This window comes from Sinohyriopsis cumingii, unplaced genomic scaffold (genome assembly GCF_028554795.1).
Source record: "Sinohyriopsis cumingii isolate HCF-2022 unplaced genomic scaffold, ASM2855479v2 utg000229l, whole genome shotgun sequence".
Lineage (NCBI taxonomy): Eukaryota > Metazoa > Mollusca > Bivalvia > Unionida > Unionidae > Sinohyriopsis > Sinohyriopsis cumingii.
Window position 1 is genome coordinate 8,950,308 of NW_028315879.1, and position 5,787 is coordinate 8,956,094.

General features: G+C 31.3%; 1 long non-coding RNA gene across 1 annotated transcript; it reads left to right on the top strand.

Moving 5' to 3' along the window:
* The first annotated feature begins 3,532 nt into the window (after positions 1 to 3,532).
* LOC149774532 (uncharacterized) lies at positions 3,533 to 5,391 on the top strand. Its single transcript, XR_016416825.1, has 2 exons — positions 3,533 to 3,967; positions 4,708 to 5,391. It is a non-coding gene; the product is annotated as an uncharacterized LOC149774532 (long non-coding RNA).
* Positions 5,392 to 5,787: the final 396 nt, after the last annotated feature.

A 5,787-nucleotide genomic window follows, 5' to 3' on the forward strand; every position in this document is an offset into this window, starting at 1 on the left:
TCAAGCAGATAAACAGATCACTTATCAATATATAAATTTTCGCCACATAAGAGGTTCTTCTTGATAATGCTTCTTTTATACCAGTGTTTGAAAATGTCTCAATGAACAAAATTAAATCTTAGTCATAAATTTTGCACCCAATGTTACAATTACACGAGCAACTAAAGTATTCAGAATAATGTTACCAATGAACATGCAAAGTTTATTCCAAAAGATTTGAAAACTTGTGATATACCTTCGTCCGTGACAAGCTGAATATTTGTCATTAACTAAAAACTTTAGACTAGTTTCAATGTTATGTTTGTTTACGATTCAGAAACTTAATTAAATTTGGAATAGCACAAAAACAAATCATAACAACGTACGATGGAATTTCTATGAAGGAAACATTATAACGCGATAAAAATAATATATTAAACATAAAGATACTAGGCGAGAGAGACAGTCGATGTAATATATTATTGATCATGTACAATTGTCTCGAACACTTTTAACAATAGACCTATGCGCTAGCTCGCTTTTTGATCTGACAAGATAAATAAAACTGTCAGCCCCAACCACGGTATGCACAATATGTCCAGATACATTTGTCTTTTGAATAATATTTCAAGCATCTTGTGCACATCAAGATCACAATCTGTAAAGTGTAATAAATTTAACGAATTAATTGGTGCATGATGATCTTTAGGGTGACCTTTGATCAACATATGGTGTTTGTGACTATAATAGCAGGAAACGCAACAGACGTTACCTACCCTGTGTTTCAAAACAGGTAGTACAGCTCCACCACAGTTACCCAATTGTTGATGTGAGGCTTTGTGATGTACAATGCAGTGATATCACTGTGAAAATATGATGGCATTTTCAACGATCAAAGATTTATACAGATTATTATGGCATTTTATGGTCTGTTTCGACTAAAACATCTTTTCACACGGATTTACTTGTTATGCACCTCCCATAAGCCTTATATTATTCGTTAATGGAGATATGACAATGATAGGTAGTGTTTGTTATGACACTCACAGCGAAATATTAATATTATTTAACATATTTACAAGCGTCTGAATTTAAAAGAAAACTCATGAAATAAGATGCGTAGATGATCCCAAAAGAGTCCACTGCAGCTTAGAATTCAATGCATCTCTGCCTGGTACGAAAGTTATATCAGTGTATCAATTATATCAGTTTTATCTGGAGAGTAGGAACAACTACTTATACAAAGGAAACAATGAAGAAGCTATAAAGGAATACTGACGACAATGTAAGAATAATATGTTAAATTATTTCATGTTTTGATAAATCCATTTCCGGGAGACGTGACGCTGAGTCACAAGAGAAAGCAATCGTCATGATATAGATATATAATGTGCGTGTGTTTTTGTTATGTTCTTCAATTCCTGCCTGGCTCATAAAGAGTGCTCCTGAATATTCAACCCTGACATTTATATACTGGGGAAATGTGGACAATGTATGCATGTATGTATGTATGTATGTATGTATGCATGACTGTTTGTATGTATCGCTCCATCTTGCTAGAATATAGTTACAACCATACTGCTTATATGAAGACTTGATTGTACTTCGTCCCGGGTATTAGTGGACATCATTACTAACTGGAAAGTCGTTACGTATTGTATAGATTTTGGCCAGGCAAACACAGTAATAAAGCCACAGTTTGCTTCTCCAGTCACAGATTAAGCATATGATACAAGGAACTGGCTATTATATATATAACAATATATAACATACAGTTTTCAATCGGTTATACAGGACACAGTTTCCCATTGGGATGACTAACCGTTTCAGTAAACAAAGCCTTTGGCTTCCGATTAACTAATAATTGATTAGTTAATGGCTTACAGTCTAATTCTAAATCGTTTTTTTATCTCTAATTTTGAATCGTTGCTGTGGATGTTCATATTAGGAAAAGTTCACCTGGATAGCAAATAGTACATATGCATTGCATTTAAAAAAGTAACTGGTGAATTGTGCCAAAATAGCCCTGTTTAATAGTATCGATATTAGTATGCATTTTTTGTTTTCTTCATGTTTATTATCCAGGGGACATTTGAGACGAACTGAACACAATAAATCACAAAAACACGCTTGCTCCAATCATTTCATTGTTTATAACGGTACCATGGACGACGTTAATTTATTTAAGACGCGCTGTAGGTAGAATTAAGCTGGGACTGTCGCAACCTGCTAAAGAAAAGGTACTTATCTTTTAATTTCATTGTTTAAGTTATTCGATCTTCATAATAACCTTAGGCTATAATAGTAACTCTTAGTGTGAAGCAAGAACAATTATCACGATTTATTTTAACTTTTTCAGCAATAAAGTTGCAATAATTAAAATATTTTATTAATTTTGTAATATGATACTCATAATGAAAATGTGCAGATTGAATTTTCAGAAAAATGTTTGATCGTGATTATGATTAAAAATTTGCTTAAGGATTAATTTTAAAATGTGACAACATCAGCTGATGTAAAGCTGATATATTATGTTAGTTTAGTATTCGACAAAATTAAACATAATCGTTTCAAATTATACTTTGCGATCATATGTCAGTAAAGAAGGAATGCTGATTCGGGTTATCATCTAGTAATCAGATATATATTATAGTGCAATTAATGTCTAGAAAATGTAACATGACGCTGCATAATTATTTCCTTGTGATAAAGGGGTAAACCTATGAAAACTATCATATCTGTTTATCTATTTTTTAAACTTCTACTTAACAATAAAATGTTGGCAAAAGGTCGAACAAGGTGATGTAATTAAGCGTTTATATTGAAAACACACGATGATCATCTTAACTATATCAGATTAGAGAGAAAACTACGACAAGAAAAGAAAACACCGTCAAACACGCTATTTAAAGGTGTTCAGTGCCATTATTTATAAGCCTATAAGCATAAGTTGATCAATTACTGAAAACCAAATATATTGCATATTTCTCTCTTACATACTAAATTGCCGTATTAAATTTATTTCAATGTACTCTAGGGATACAATTGTATCTGTATTTATATATTTTGTTTTCAGCGTATTCAATAGAAACGCTGATCAAATAAGAATCTACTTGCAATCTTTCCTCTTGCGCAATTCCTAACACGATCAATTAAAATAAAGCAAATCGCACAGGATGAAGATGATTATTGTCCGTATCGAATGTGTTTTAGTTATGAACATAACGTTAATAATACTTATCGGCGTTTGCAATAAATCGTCTCGGTGTGTAGAGTTCATTTGTAAATATACACTTCATTCACTTGGAAGTACATGCTGTTTCTGTTAGATACAGCTGTGTCAAAACAAACTTTGGCCATAGCTATTTATTTAAATATATTTACTACACTTTCTCTTACACATTAGGTATATACCGTGATATTAATATGGGATATTTCATATGAAAACAAAGAATACATACTTCATAGCGTTTATGAAATATAATTATATTAAAACCATGCACTCCTACTATGTCTTTCTGTATCTTTTATAATATTAAATGTAATTGGTTTTTTTTTTTTTAAATTGAAATAATGTTGGAATGATACATAGGCATGTTGCCTTTCATTTTTGTATGCCTTGAATCGCAGCCACTATTTGTTATGTAGCACGGCAAGTTATTTCGTGTATTGAATATAAAATGACATAAAGTAGTTTACATCTTAGGTGATGTATTGTTTTCTTTGTTTTCATTATATATTTAAATTTCTTATCGCAAATACAATATCGAGGATGTCTAGTAATTGTAGAGAATTCTAATTTTAGTTTAAAATAATCTGACTTGTAAAGGCAAAATGATCAAATAAAACGAACGTACTAATTTTCTTTATAATTAGCTTTAGCAGTCAGAGAGAACTTAAGAAATGTTCATATGTATTATGTTGCAGATGACACGGTTTGCTATTTTTTTAATGCTGTTGAGCATTGTGGTATTACTGTGCGGCACAGGTAGGTGAATAAAACTGTCTGCTCTTATTTACAATTGAAGCAGCACTAATTAAATATAGTACAAGCTTAATATAACTATAATTGAAGCTGCTTGTCTGGATAAATATAATGCCTCATTAGTTATGTAATCTATAAAACAGACTGTGTCAGCAGTTCCATTTCACTACAAAAAAGGATAGCGGCAAATCCCGATTCATCAAATTGAATAGACAAAACAGTGCTGTTTCTTTTGGGCATGCACCTTACTATAACATTTTGACTGAAATATTTGCCAGGCCGGTATTACAATCTAAATAAACAGATCCCAAATGAATGGAAAAAATGCTTTCTTTTAAGAGATAAATATCTTGATATTTCATCAGCTCTCATTTCTACATCTACACATTTAAACGAAGATATACTAAACACGCGTATGTATGTATGTATGTATGTATTCATGCATGCATGCATGCATGTATGTATATATGTATGTATGTTTGTATGTATGTATGTATGTATGTATGTATGTATTCCCATTATGATTTGGGTTCAATTAACTGATCATAATTTGACGCTTTTGATCTTGTAATGTCCGGTTAACAAACAGTTCATCAGAAATTATACATCTGATAAAATGTGTAGCGTCCCTAAAGCCTTGTTTGTAAGATCTCTTAATTCTATTATAGTTATTTAGCCTAAAAGTTTGCAATATATCAAACATTATAGCAATATACTATAATACTGGTAACATTTTTCTTCAGGCTTGGACGCAACAAATACTTCAACAACGGCATCGGTGTCAACTAACACAACTGTAGGAGGTGACAAAAATGAGACAGGCGTCATTTCATCTAATGTGATTGCGACCTTCGCCATTCTTTCCCTTTGTATTGCACTTAATGCGAGATAAATAATACCTTCTGGGAAAAGAAAGAAGTGGTCAATCGTTTAGAGGATTGATTTTTCTTCATTTTAAAGATAAAAAAATGAACATGTAGAAAGATATTTTTGAGAGCAATTATTTCCTTGTACATGTGGTTTTCTGACAAATACAGCTTTAATTTATTTGTAATTTAGTCGGTTTTAATAAGTAAATTGTCCTTGTGTACTTTGAAGGAGCGAATGACAAGATCATGAAATAATCTTTGATGAAGCTTGATGACAAGTGCAAATAAAGATATCATACAATTCTCCTACAACGCTATATATTATTTTTATTAAGACTTTTTCGGTCTTATTATTCATTAGGATAACCCACCTTTACTAAATATAACGGAAAGGCTTAATATACAAGCAGTTCATGACGCTTCATTCAGGCTCTAGAAGTAGTTAAATTTTAATTTCAAATAGTCCTTTCCTGTACTAAAAATGGCAATTGCGAACCTTACGCAATCTGTAGACGCATAAAACATAATGACATTTCAATAAAATCTATTAAATCATTATGACATGGCAATATTATAAATTTCGTTGAGACCATCGGTATTTAAGACATGTGCCTAATGTACACTTTTCTAGAACAATATATTATATGGAGATATATGTCAAATTGAGTTAGATTCATTTCGTTGCTGTCGTTAATGAACTATTCAAATTTACTTTGTAAGAAAATTGTATTTGAATATGAAACTAGACGAATTGTTGCATTTCATGCGAATGAACATATGCCAATAGTGATGATCTTTAATGTGACGAAATGTATTTATCTTTATTGTACGAACTATCTTCAAGTACTGTGACTTAAACATAATTTGAATGTAGCATTGGAATACCTTTAAAAATTCTTCTTTTGTAAGCAAAGCAAACTCATTAAGATTTATATGTGCTTTTAACTGAAAAAT